This window comes from Pelobates fuscus, chromosome 1 (assembly GCF_036172605.1).
Source record: "Pelobates fuscus isolate aPelFus1 chromosome 1, aPelFus1.pri, whole genome shotgun sequence".
Taxonomy (NCBI): Eukaryota; Metazoa; Chordata; class Amphibia; order Anura; family Pelobatidae; genus Pelobates; species Pelobates fuscus.
Window position 1 is genome coordinate 145,515,098 of NC_086317.1, and position 15,076 is coordinate 145,530,173.

The 15,076-nt window shown below is 41.9% G+C and overlaps 1 pseudogene; it reads right to left on the minus strand.

Annotated features, from left to right (window-relative positions):
• Positions 1 to 8,796, minus strand: part of LOC134599547 (zinc finger BED domain-containing protein 5-like) — a 32,896-nt pseudogene extending 24,100 nt beyond the window's left edge.
• Between the last annotated feature and the right edge of the window lie 6,280 nt (positions 8,797 to 15,076).

Consider the following 15,076-nt stretch of genomic DNA (forward strand, 5'->3'; position numbering starts at 1 on the left):
GTTGCAAACGGTAATTGGAGGCACACTCATTCCTGGGTGGTCTGGTTGTTCGGTAGTTTCACTCAATATACTGAATGGAGTGATTCTACCGAACAATCAGAATGCTGCATACAAATCACCCAGGATAAACTTAACACATCTATAAATACATATATAATATTACAGGCAGTACACTCGAATATGCTTCACAGTCTTAAAGGGACAGTAGTCCCAAAAGTCCCAATATGTCCATAGATGCTGTTAAAAGGGCCAGTAGCAGCAATATACAGTACAATATGCCCAAAATAACCCAGGGGCCATAGTCAGTAGGTAGGAGGCTAGCAAACAGGCTTCTCCAGGGCCCAGTGGCGAGGTTGGTTTCGCCACACTTCTCCCCTTTTCCAAACAGACTAACAGGGTACCTGACCTCTTGCCGGTCAGTGCCCTTGTTAGTCCAGCAGCCCACCCACAAAACAGAAACAGCAGTACAGCCCACCCACAATAAATGGTTACTACACCTGAGTAATGGAAAAACTTGTCCAGGTCCAGGTGCCTCACCCCGGCTGTGTGGGGGACTGGTAGGCTGTTTTGGTGGGTTGCTGAGTGGGCAGAGACCAGCGGTACTCTGCCCTGGTGCCAGCACTACTACAGGAGTAGTCTGGTTGGAGCCTGGTTGCTGGAGACCGACTGTCTCCCCTTTTGCTGCGCAGCTCTGCTGCTGGAGACCGACTGTCTCCCCTTTAGTTACACAGCTCTGCTGCTGGAGACAGACTGTCTCCCCTTTGGCTAAACAGACCTGTTGTGGGGGGGCAGGACCGACCGTCCCTACCCCCTGTGCTGGAAGTGCAGAGACCACGGTCCCATCTGCACAGGTGTGGGGCTTACAGTCTCCCCCTGGTACATTAAGCTGCCGCTGGGGAGAGGTGGTAACCAGCTTCTCTCCCATTAGAACACTCTGCCCATTGATGATCCGCCGCTGGGGAGAGGAGGTAACAATCTCCTCTCCCATGCCTACTTTCAGTCTTTGTGGAGGGAGACCGACTGTCTCTCCTCCCAATTCAGTGTCCTGCTGCTGGGGAATAGAGACTGGGCTCTCTATTCCCAAAAAATCACGCTGCTGCTGGGGGGTAGGACCAACTACCTCTGCCCCCTGTAACTCAGCCTTCCGCTGGGGAGGGAGGACGCTGCTCTCCTCTCCCTGCACTTCACACTGCCTTCCCGGCATATCACTCTGCTGCTGGGGGGTAGGACCAACTACCTCTGCCCCCTGTAACTCAGCCTGCCGCTGGGGAATGGAGACTGGGCTCCCAATTCCCTGCAATTCACACTGCCGCTGGGGAATGGAGACTGGGCTCCCAATTCCCAACAAATCACACTGCCGCTGGGGAGGGAGGACGGCCCCTTCAGCTCCCTGTAACTTGGGCGCAGAGACCACGGTCCCATCTGCGCTGGTGTGGGGCTTACTGTCTCCCCTTGGTGTGCTAAGCTGCCGCTGGGGAGAGGGGGTAACAAACACCTCTCCCTTACACACTTTCTGCCGCTGGGGAGCAGGGCTGACCCTCTGTACTCCCTGTAGGCAGGGCGCAGAGACCACGGTCCCATCTGCGCTGGTGAGGGGCTTACTGTCTCCCCTTGGTGAGCTGTGCTGCCGCTGGGGAGAGGGAATAACCAACTCCTCTCCCTTACACACCTTCAGCCGCTGGGGAGAGGGGATAACAGGCTCCTGTCCCTGCAGCCTTGAATGCAGCTGGATAGCAAGAACGGCACCGTCAGCTCCCTGTAACGCACATTGCCGCTGGGGATCTGGGCCGACTGCCCAGCATCCCTGTAGGGCCGGTAGAGAGACCGCAGTCCCATCTCCACCTGCCATCTGTGGGTCTTCCCAGGACCAATCCGTGAGGCCCCTCAACATTTGTGAGTAAGGGCCACCTGCTTCCCCACCTGGCAACTCTGGCTGCTGCTGGGGATCTGGGCCGGCTGCCCAGCATCCCGGTGGGCCCGGTGGAGAGACCTTGGTCCCATCTCTACCTGCCTGTTGTGGTTCCTCACAGAACCAGTCTATGAGGACCCCCACTTCGGGTTCCTCCCGCCGCCTCAGGGAAAGACGGCTAACCTCCTCGGATGCAGCCTCTACCCGGCTGCTGTAACGCTCCTGCTGCTGAGCATACTTCCTCTCTTTTGCCAACCGGTATTCTCGGTCCAGCCTTGTGTTTCGCTCGGCCATGACCTGGTTCCAGATCACCCGGCGTGTCTCCATGGGTATATCATCCCCATACTCGGCCACTCGCTGCCTCACCTCGGCCAGCCAATCATCTCCAGAGCCAGAACCTTCCATACTTGTCTGCTCCCAGGGGCACTGCACGACTGCTAGCGTTGCCCTCAATTTGTAAATCCAAACGTACTGTGTCTCCGAGCTGCTTTACCTCGCACTAGGACGCCATCCCACCGCTGCCACCAATGTAACGGATCACCTGGCACCCCGACTTGGTACCTCCGTTAATGGATGCTCCTAGTGCTTCCTGAGGACTCCAAGCACTCTGGCAGACACCATAATCACCGAATCCAAGAAACCTTTAAATTCTCCCAAGCGTGTGAATGCTGTAGACCATTGAATAGGAACCATACGAATAGGCTTGTACCCCTAGCAGTCAACTGGAACAGCATACAATAAATCCTTCCCCCAATAATGAGACGACACATCACTTTGAGGTTAAAACAGGAACTCTCGACTGGCTCATCCAGCCTGGCTTTTATTACACTAATCCACATACAGGCCACACCCAGGGGGAGGCATAAAATAACCAATCACATACATGGTTCAGCCCACACATCCCCTCCCCTCAGATAACATTAAACCCAATTATCCGGTACACTTTTTCAGCCAAGTTCTGGATGTACCCCAAAACCCGGGGGTACACCTTTAAATCCAGCATCGTTGGATAGCCCTTATTCAGGGGGACAACATATTCAAAATTCAAGTAATTCGGATGAATGATTCGTGAGATATGGGGTTCCAAAGATTTGACCGACCGCATGGGTAAAGTATCCGAAAACAGTTCCATGCATTTTGGCCCTGCGGTCGGTCACAAACAAGGGAATGAAAACAGGCGAATTGCCTGTGTTATAGAGCCTGGAGAGGGTTTGAATGAATTCCCTTGTTTATGGGGCTCTTTCTACCGAACGGCGGGTCATTCGGTAGTTTCCATACGAATTTCTGGAAGTATGGAGGTCTCAGCGGTGTTTGCCTAGTCAAGTGTCCGATTTTAGTTCCAGACACTCGACGGCAAAACACCGCTGTTCGGTAGTTTAAGATGGCCGCCGCCACGTGTTTGTTTCCCGAATGGCGGCCACCCAGAGGACAAAGACCACACTGCACTGATTGCCAATTACCTGTTTGCAACATTGTTGCAAACGGTAATTGGAGGCACACTCATTCCTGGGTGGTCTGGTTGTTCGGTAGTTTCACTCAATATACTGAATGGAGTGATTCTACCGAACAATCAGAATGCTGCATACAAATCACCCAGGATAAACTTAACACATCTATAAATACATATATAATATTACAGGCAGTACACTCGAATATGCTTCACAGTCTTAAAGGGACAGTAGTCCCAAAAGTCCCAATATGTCCATAGATGCTGTTAAAAGGGCCAGTAGCAGCAATATACAGTACAATATGCCCAAAATAACCCAGGGGCCATAGTCAGTAGGTAGGAGGCTAGCAAACAGGCTTCTCCAGGGCCCAGTGGCGAGGTTGGTTTCGCCACAACTTGCTTAGCCTCTTTCTGCCTAATCTTATAGGTCATTCTGTCTTCCTCACTCTGGGTTTTTTTATAATTACTAAATGCTAACTTTTTGTTTTTTACTATTTTGGCCACATCTGCGGAGTACCACAGTGGTTTCTTTAATTTTTTGCTTTTACTGACAAGCCTAATGCAATTTTCTGTTGCCTTCAGTAGTGCAGCTTTTAAATAATCCCATTTCTTTTGGACTCCATTTAAGTTGCTCCAGTCTGATAATGACTCCTTTACACATATTCTAATTTTAGAAAAGTCTGTTTTTCTAAAGTCTAAAACTTTTGTTTTTGTGTGGTGTGACTCAGTCACTGTTCTTATATTAAACCACACTGACTGATGATCACTGGATCCTAAACTTTCACCTACAGTAATATCTGATACCAAATCTCCATTTGTTAACACTAAATCTAGTATGGCCCTTTACGAGTTGGCTCCTCAACGACTTGCTTTAGAGACAATCCCAGTAGGGAGTTTAGAATATGTGTGCTTCTGGCACAAGTAGCTATTTTTGTTTTCCAATTCACATCAGGAAGATTAAAGTCACCCATGATGATAACTTCCCCCTTCATTGTCATTTTAGCTATTTCTTCAACTAGTAGATTATCTAACTCTTCAATTTGTCCTGGGGGCCTATAAATCACACCTACACGAATTACTGTGTGATTACCAAATTCTAACGTAACCCAAATGGTTCGTCTCACTAACCTTTATTAGGCTAGATTTTATGCTATCCTTCACATACAGGGCCACCCCTCCCCCTTTCTTGCCTTCCCTGTCTTTTCTATATAAAGAGTACCCTGGTATTGCTATGTCCCAGTCATTTTTCTCATTATACCATGTCTCAGTAACAGCGACTAAATCTACACTATCAGTTGCCATTATTGCCACAAGTTCATGGATCTTATTCCCTAAACTGCGAGCATTTGTAGACATGACTCTAAGCTTAACATTTTTTAACACACTTGCTACAGGCACCTTCTGTCCTTGTTTTGGGGGACAATTGGATTGATGTTTTATCACCCTTTGCCCCCCCCTCCTAGTTTAAATACATCTTAGCAAAACCTCTGAACTGCTCACTGAGAACATTTGTTCCCTTTTGAGAAAGATGCAAACCATCTTTTTTGTACAGTTTATTTCCATTCCAAACAGAGCTACCATGAGCAATAAAGCCAAATCCTTGCTCCCGACACCATTCACCAAGCCACAAGTTAAAGTCCCTAATACGCATCCGCCTGTCATTCTGAGTGTTATGCAGAGGCAGAACTTCAGAGAATGACAGTGTGGAAGCAACCTGCCGCATATCATTGGCAAAAACACAAAAAACTTCCTTAACCTCTGAAACCTCATTGCAAGCCAAGTCATTTGTCCCTAAATGGACAAGTACATCCAATTCCCCTTCCTGCTTTGCTTGCTTAACAATATTACAGATACGTCTCCTGTCTCTGTGAGCAGTAGCTCCGGGAAGACACCTCACAAGACCACCATTGTCCATCTCCACACCTCTTATGATGGAATCCCCCAACAACAACTGCTTTCTATTAGGCCTCACCATAGTCTTCAAGCCTCTCTGCACAACACCACTAGCCTCAGTGCCTCTCTGCACAACACCACTGGCCTCAATGCCTCTCTCCACAACAGCACTAGCCTCAGTGCCTCTCTCCGCAACACCTCTAGCCTCAGTGCCTCTCTGCACAACACCTCTAGCCTCAGTGCCTCTCTGCACAACACCACTAGCCTCAGTGCCTCTCTGCACAACACCACTAGCCTCAGTGCCTCTCTGCACAACACCACTAGCCTCAGTGCCTCTCTGCACAACACCACTAGCCTCAGTGCCTCTCTGCACAACACCACTAGCCTCAGTGCCTGTCTCCATGACACCATTACACTCTGAAAGTGCAGAAAATGAATTATGTAGAACAACAGACTGTGCAATATGCCTTTTATCCACAACTCTAAGTCTACCAGATCCTACAGTGATCCATCTGCCATTCCTAGTACATCTCTGCGGCAGTGGCTTTGCAGCAGTTCCAGCCTGAGTTTGTTTACCAGATAATTTACAAATCTCAGACTTCAAAAATACAATCTCCTGCCGCAAGATAGAGAACTGTCTACAGATTAGACAACAACTAAACCGCCAAAAACACGAAACAAATGCATAGCAACTATTACACTGAACTAAGTCTGCCATTCCAATGAGATCAATTATTTAAATCAAACGAATCTTAACTTTTTATTTATCCTCCTGAATACTTCAGATTACCTCCAGTTTATCTCCAGAATATCTCCAACCACACACACTTAGAAGCAACACTCTCCAGAATATCTCCAACCACACACACTTAGAAGCAACACTCTCCAGAATATCTCCAACCACACACACTTAGAAGCAACACTTAGATGAAGCAACCAAGCTCTATCAGAGACCAAGCCATATCAGTTTTTACAGAACTTTGAATTTTGATGCTGGGCCTATGTGCAATTTCCAAGCATCTTCGCAGGTTTTAAATTCAAACTACCCCACAAAGGCCTACCATTTCTTAAAGTAGACACCCCAGGGTATTTCAAAAGGCATATTTTGAACCTTAGCGTGGGATAATTTTTCCGCTAGCTTGTACCAGATGTAGTGGTAATAAGCGTTTTTTCTGCCTTTTTGACACACAAAGTGAGTTTGCACAGTATATTTTGCAAACCTTATGTGTACTACCACTGTATAATACTTCATATGTTGCTCAGCTATGTCTGCTGAGTACAAAAATACCCCCGTATATACCTTTGCCAGGTATATGTGGACATCGGAGGGGCACTTTTGGGACACAGCCATTCCATTTTTTTCAAACTTTAAATTTTTACGCTGTGCCCATGTCCCATTTTAGAGTATTTTACCAGGCTATATAATCCAAATACCCCATAAAGCCATACCATTTCTTAAAGAAGACATGCCAGGGTATTTCAAAAGGCATATTTTGAACCTTAGCGTGGGATCATTTTTCCGCTAGCTTGTACCAGGTGTAGTGGTAATGAGCGTTATTAAATGTATTTTTTAACTTTTTAAAACTTTTTTTTACTTTTTAAAACTATTTTTTAAACTTTTGTTTTGCTTATTATTTTTTTAAAGTTTCCTAAACTTTCGTAAAACTTTTTTTTACAGATTTAACATTTTTCTAAGCTTTTTTTTTTTTACCGTTAACCCCTAACTAGCAGTAAGCAGCACTAACAGTAAATTACCCATTTTCCCATAACTCCCACCCACCCCAGCTAGCAAAATATTTAATTATACAATATTTAAATTAGTTAATTAAATAAATTTAGCCCTTGAGGGTTAAAAAATAAATCAAAGTTAATCGTCAGGGGTTAAAAAAAGTAGATCACAGTATAATACTGTGATCTGTATTTTGATCACTGTAGGCAGTGATCGACTGGCAGGGAAGGGGTTAATTTTTATTTGGACTTGATAAAGGGTTTATTTTTTTAATTTTTTACTTAAACGTTATTAAAACTTTTTCTTTTAACTTAATTTTTTAACTTTTTAAAGCTTATTTTAACTTTTTTTAACGTTAACCCCTAGTTAGCCTAACACTAAATCCCCCAATTCCCCACTAACTTCCACCCTCCCCAGCTAGCTAAATTTATAATTTTAAAATATTTAAATTAATTAATAAAATAAATGTAACCCCTGGGTTAAAAAAAAAAAAAAAGAATTAACCCTCAAGCGTTTAAAAAAATCAGATCATATTAAAATGTAATCCCTGCCAATTGATCACTGTAGTCAGTGATCAATTGGCAGGGAAGGGGTTAATTTTTTATTAAAATAGGTAAAGGGGGGTGGGATTTTAATTTAACTTTATTTTTTTTTCCACTAGGGGGCAGGATCAGCACTGATCCATCTCCCTGCACTTCACACTGAACCCGGAAGTACAGGGAGACGGAAGGTAAGTATACAGAGCACATGTGCTCGCTCTGACATGCTGTCAGAGCGGGCACATGTGCTGGGGCAGCACTATCGGGTGCTCCCGGTATGCCTCTAATACAGAGGCAGACCGGAGCACCATTAACCCCACGATCGCCATGATTGCGGCGATCTGGGGTTAATTTTAACGCGTGACGGACGAGGTTTGTCACCCGTCGTTAAGGGTATCCCCAGGATGACGGACCTCGTCCGTCACCTGTCCTGAAGGGGTTAAGTGAGATTGAAATATTTTTAGCTTCCAGTGCATGTCTGTGAAGAACACATAATTGGTGCTGTTTTTTGCTACATTTCTTATTCGTGTCACGGCCTCTGCCACTTCCCCAACTATTGCTTTGGCACCATCACTGCACACATCTACACATTTGTCCCATTTTATACGGTGTGTGTTCATGAACTTCTGGATACAGTTAAAGATATTCTCACCAGTGGTATGAGTTTTCAAAGTTTCACACAGAAGCAAGTCTTCTTCAATATGTTTGTCAAAATTATATATAACAAAAACCAACAAAACTAAAAGTCCTGCAACCTCTGTGGACTTCTCTAATTGCAGTGAGTACCCATCACATTGATGCAGTCGAGAAATTAGTTCAGTATGGATGTCATCAGCAAGATCATGAATATGGAGCAAAACTGTGTTGTTGGAAAGTGGCACAGCTTCAATTTGTTTGCTCAACTTCTCACTTAAAATACATGAGACAATTTCTTTGGCACATGGTTGTATTAGTGATTCCCCAATTGTGTGTGCTTCTCCTGCAAGTGCTATGCAGTAACTCACTCTGTAAGAAGCCTCTGTGGCTTTTTCATTAGCATTTTACATTTTCCTTTTCATAAATTGTTTACTCTTCTGATACTCCTTTAGCTTTCACTTAAAAAAAAGTCAATGTCTTTATCCTTGTACTCTGTGTGGTTTTGCTCAAAATGACAATGTTATTTAGCAGGTGCTAATGAACTGTTTGGCAATATATTATTGCAAAGTATGCATTGTACTTCAGGACAATCTTCATTTCTGGCACTTGTGAATCCAAATGACAAGTAGCTATCATCATATTTTCTTTTGTTTGTTTGAGAAGAAGATTGGCTAGCATTGTGTGCTTTTCTTTTTTTTTTTGGTTGACTTGTCACTTGTCTCTGCTATTTGCGGAACAGTAGATACAACTATTTTGGACATATGTTCTGGATTTTTAGTTGTATCTTCTTTCTCAGTTTCTATAAGTGCCGAACAGCTAGAAGTAGTAATAATTTTTCTCTTAAGAGTTCCCTGCTGTAACCACCTTTCCAAATTCATGGTTGTTTATTGGTAAAAACAAAACACTTTAAAAAATACAGATTTCACAACCTGACTGAAAAGGATGTTGATTTTGATAACACTAGAAAGAACTGAACTTAAGCAGGATTTTTGAGTTAGACTTGGAGAAAAAGGATTTGAACACCTTGTAAAATACAGTTAACAGTTTTTTTTTACCCCTCACAGAGTCTTTCAATGCCCCTGGCAGAGCCTTTTAATGTGCCTTACAGAGTCTTTTAATGTCCCTAGCAGAGAATTTCAATGCCCCTGACACAGCCTTTTAATGTCCCTGACAGAGTCATTCAATGCATCTCAAAGAGTATCTCAATGCCCCTGACAGAGCTTTTCAATGTCCCTACCTAACTGAGCTTTCTGTTTCCCTACCTGACAGAGCTATCTATGTCCCTACCTAACAGATATTTCTATGTCCCTACCTAACAGAGCTTTCTATTTCCCTACTTAACAGATTTCTATGTCCCTACCTAACAGAACTTTCTATCTGACAATACCAGAGCTTTAACTACCAGCTCCACTCTCTATCACTCCTCTACCATGAGTGATAGAAAACGGCTGCAGTCAGGGCTTGCTGGCTGACTGCTGGGTGGGCTGGCTGACTGCAGGGCGGGCTCTCTTATGGATGAGCTAAGTCTAAGTGGCTGGCTGATGGCAGGGCGGGCGGCAGGGTGGACAGTAGGGCGGGCTCTCACAGCAAGACAGGCTCTGACAGCAAGTCTAAGTGGCTGGCTGATGGCAGGGCGGGCGGCAGGGCGGACGGTAGGGCGGGCTCTCACAGCAAGGCAGGCTCTGACGGCAAGGCGTGCTGATGGCAGGATGGGCTTAAGATGGTGCTCCTGCGATCTCTTATGAGATCGCAGTTGCGCGATCTCTGCTGTTTCTGACCTTCCGAGAACAGCAGGTAGCGACAGCCATGTTGGATTTGGCAAAATGCCACAGAACCCCAATTTTGTTCTCAGTTCCGCAGGACACCAATTGGAAAACTCTGCTCTTGCATTCACCAACTTTTATACAGGTCACAGATGACCAGTTACATTATTCTATCTAGTCATCAGTGGTTATCACTGTAATTCAAAGACAAACACAGTTAGTCCCACCATACACAGACATCCCAAAACCAACACAAGCAGTCCCCATCATACATTGACAGCACAAAATATGCACACATTCTCATCACACACAGCGAGCCCAATGCCAACACACAGTTTCCATCACATATACACAGCTCAAATATAATGCTACATATGTTTCTTTAGTTTCCCTTTACATGGTGGAGAACGTATATAGGAACAGCACCTTTAAAATTTTAGAAAATGATGGAATTTGATCTAAACAAGAAAAAAAATGAAAACATTTTACTTTTTCATGATGGGGGGACGCCGAGACAGCCCCTCGCATGGACGATAGAGACCCTAGGTATGCCTCTGTGTGTTGATGTGCTCTTCTTGTTTCAGTCTGTGTTTTCTACATTCAGAACGGTGAATTCTACTTTAAGGTATTTGATATAGAAAATAAATATATGTATCATACCAACTACATTTTTGACAGGTATCATGCTGTGCTGCTTGATTCTTTATGTCTTACATCCATTATGTACTCTTTCACTGAGACACCATATGCGCTCTCATATATTTTTGGTGCTTCTTACAGCATATTACTCTGATTTAGCTATATTTTGTCTGTTAGGTATGCTCTTCTTTAGATTTTAGATTTTGCTGTTTTTCTCTTTTGTAAATATTCTTCATACATATTTTTTGTTTCGTTATTTTGCTTTTAACATTTTTAATGAGCAGTCCTATGGTTTGTTATGTTGCTTGGTACACAATGGAGAGATTTTAATTTGTTATTCTCAAGGGACAGGTTCAGGTCTCACCATTCTTGGATCTTTACAAATTCATCAAAGTCCTCAGATGGTGACAGAGAAAATATAGTCACCACAACCACTACAGATTAATGTAGTGGCAATGGTGTCTATATCATGTCCCTGCAAGCTCAGCAATGTAAACAATGCCTTTTCAGATAAATAGCATGCTTACATTGCTGTCTAGTAACACTTGTAGGTGCTGTCACTCAAACGGCCTCTAGAGTTGCTTCCTAGTTCAGTGCTGCACTCTGTGCAGCACCTACATTTAGCTTCTGAACATTTCTCATGGAGGTGCAGTTTTTCAATGCATCTTTATAGGTACATGCTGATTGGCACAGTGTGGCCTAAATAGCTGAATTAGAAAAAAAATTCCAAGTCAAATTGTTGGCTATTTTGGCATTATGTTGGAAATCCACAACAGTATTTTGGAGCACACCGTTCTGCTCATTATACCTGACTTATGGTTACTCATTAAAATGAAAATTGTCAGTTATTCAAACTAGAAATTTTTTGGAGCTCTAAATACTAGTAGTAATATAATAAAGTCATTGCTTATGTGTCAGTAAGTGGCCCTTCTTTTATTATTGCCCATATATACTGCTGTGAATTAATAAATTACTAATAGTAGGGTCGAAATATTAAAATCTAATTATTTCCTCAGTGCACAAATACAGAGGCTTAGACTCATATCTCATGTCACCTTGCCAATCATTATCATGTGTGCACCTCCCAGATCTATAGTCATTTACTAACAATTGCTTATTTACTACACACATCTGAATACATTTGCAACCTCCAACATCAGGGTCTTGCTACAATCTATTCTAAATGTTTTCATTTTTGGATAACTGTTGGCAAAGGAAGGATAGTGTGTGGCACTTTCTTCATTGATTCATTAATAAAAAATGTTTACTACAAATATATATAAATATATCAGTAACATAATTAACATAATTGTATCTCAATGCACTGTAACATATTGATTTAGCACCTTTATTTAAAGATGCCCATAACAACTACAGCTTATAATGACATGGTGCTATGAGCATCAGCTTCAGTTTTATAGTTATAAGAAAAAAAAAATGAGAATCTTACCCAAAGCCGAACTCATCTACAGCCACACAGATAATGCTAAAATTGCAGTTCAACATTATCAAATACAAATCTTTTTGACCTTGAATGCAATGATAGGCCAAGAAGACTTTAAAAGGCGTATGCAGGTATTGATGCATATAAATCATGAATGACAGCAATATCTGTAAATAGTAATACATACATACATGCATACATACATAGAGATAGACATGCAATCACTAGAGTTTCAAATTGAACTGCATATATTAGACCATGCCACATTACAATTGTGTAATTATACTTGTATCTTACTGCTCTTTCTGTCTGCAAATACATATTTATGATTATTAGGCATCTCAACATTAAATTCTGCCTCCATCCCTGTGGCGAGCATCGTGCTGTAATTCTGTTTTGATAGGGAAAGCTGTACAACATTTTAAGCGTCTTGATTAAATAGGTCATTTAAATAGAGTGGTAAAGTTTACTGTGCTAACATCAATTAATCGTTGCAAAACGCTTGTCAATGCGAGATAAGAATGTAAGGCATAAACATAATTGCTGTTTAATTCATGAAAACTTTTGTTGTTCTCTAAATGGTCCATTAGAGTTCACTTATACATTATAATTAACTATAACATTGCTGGTATTTAACAAATTCTTGTTTTGGAATGTTTCAGTGTCATCTAAATTAATTAGTCTTTGTGGACGAATTAACTTTACAGGTTTAATAATGTCTAAACACAAATATTCTTTTATAAAGTGGTTCACTTTGATAAGATTGACAGGACACAATTAGACAACTTGACTTTAATGAATTTTAAGTCAAATACATTTAGCATTTTAAAGAAAGTAATGGGCTGGATTTGCTAACCTACTGTAGGTGTAGCTTAAACTCTTAGGAGGTATTTAGTTCTCCATCATGTATGATGATACCTTTGGAGAGATTGAACGGACCTATGTAACATTTTTTTGTCTTGGCATACATGCTATAAAAGTGCAACATCACACTATCACAAGTGCAATATCACATTTTCTTCTGATATGTTAAAGGATTGCATACTGTCACCCCTAGTAATGTGAAACCCGAACTGTAGTACTTATAATAGTAGACAAAAATAATAAAATAAAGCCCAAGGCAAACAAATCTAGGAGGGGCAAGGCAAAGGCAAGTTCAGGCAGCAAAAGTTTAAGAAACAGTAGGGCAGGCCAGAAGTCAGGTAAATCCAGGAGAGCAGAAATAGCACAAATAGTTGCAGGGAAATAGCACAAAATTATTGAACAATGACAGCTCAGCTGTTCACAGTTTAAATAAGGAACCAAACTACAGACACACCTATTCTAACATGCCTCCATTGGTGCAAGGGGCTGTCAGCTTTCAGGGGTTGCCATTGAAGTTAATAATACTGTAATTGATTCCAGCCACACCCACAGGGTTTCCCTGCAGCATGGAATGATCGTGCATGTCTCCCAAATGTCTATCGTTGCCAGGGTGACGATATTCGATCAGAGTTCAGAGGTTGCAGTCCACCTCTAGCAACTTGGAGATGCCGCCGGAGCAGTGAGGGAACGGAGGAGTTAAGTCTTGACACATATCATGGACATTAGCATGGTCAGATAGCTTTGTTGTTTGTTGCTATTATCTTCTCTCTCATCTCACAGAAAATTTAACTTTAAGTAAAAAAAATATATATATATTTGGGTCTCTGGGACCACTGTTATCCAGAGAGAAATGTGTCTGTTGTAGGTCTTATACCCAAACAAATAGTGTATACATTCTTCAAACCAAGAAATATCTGCAGCAAAATCAATAAATACTTAGTTCAGATTGTAACAAAAGTGAATTTTAGACTGACCTGGCAGTGGGTGAACCACACAAATCCTCTGTCCTGGTTCTGAGAATACATTCCCCAAATCTGATATCCAGTGCTCTTATAATAACTGTTTATGATATATTGATTAAAATGCACTACAAAAAGAAGATAAGAGTAAAACCTGGAAAGAAGTTTAATTGTTTGCTTCTAACAGTTGCTTCTAACAGTTGCTCAAAGGTAAGTCTATTATTCCATAAAAAAATAGTGTGAAAATAATTGAAAGTTAAAATGGAAATAAATTGAGAAACCCAATAAATGGATTATTATAAATGTAAAATGATTTAAAAAAATACAAGCTAATAACCTGTGTTACTGATGCTTCCCAGCTCCCATAGCGATACTATAATTCAGTAAGTTAAAAGAGAACTTATACGTGGACACATTGCTTGATTTAATAGAAGAGCGATAGGTGAATATCAATATGGCGTGTCCAGGGCCGTCTTTAATACTGATTGGACCATGGGCAGGCATTTGCTTGGGCCCCCTGGGCCTAACATGCAATCACGCACTCCACTCCCATATGCAAAAAAAAACACAAAAAAAACTAACAAATAAACACACACTTAGCCGCACTAATTTTTACTGAGACAAAATACACACACTGACACACATACAGATGCAGACATTGATATACATAGAGATACACACATACAAAGGTACAGACATAGAAAAAAAGATACACATACACACAAGTGCATACACAGACACACATGCAGATACACATTTACACACATCCAGCTACACAGATGCACAGATACACTCACTGACAAACATGCAGATAAACAGACACAATAGCACACAGATAAACAGACAAATACACACAATGTGCAGATACACACAATAACATACAGATACATACACAGACCCACATGCAGATACACAGACACACACTAACACACTTACATATGCACAGATAAACACACTGACACACACTAACACACATGCAGATACACAAACACACAGAATGATACACATTTAGATACACACACTGAGACACATACAGACAAACATTTACACTGACAGATACACACAAAGACAAATACACACAGATAATTATACAGTCAGGTCCATAAATATTGGGACATTGACACAATTTTAATCTTTTTGGCTCTATACACCCCCAGAATGGATTTGAAATTAAATGAACAAGATGCGCTTTAACTGCAGACTTTCAGCTTTAATTTGAGGGTATTTACATCCAAATCAGGTGAACGGTGTAGG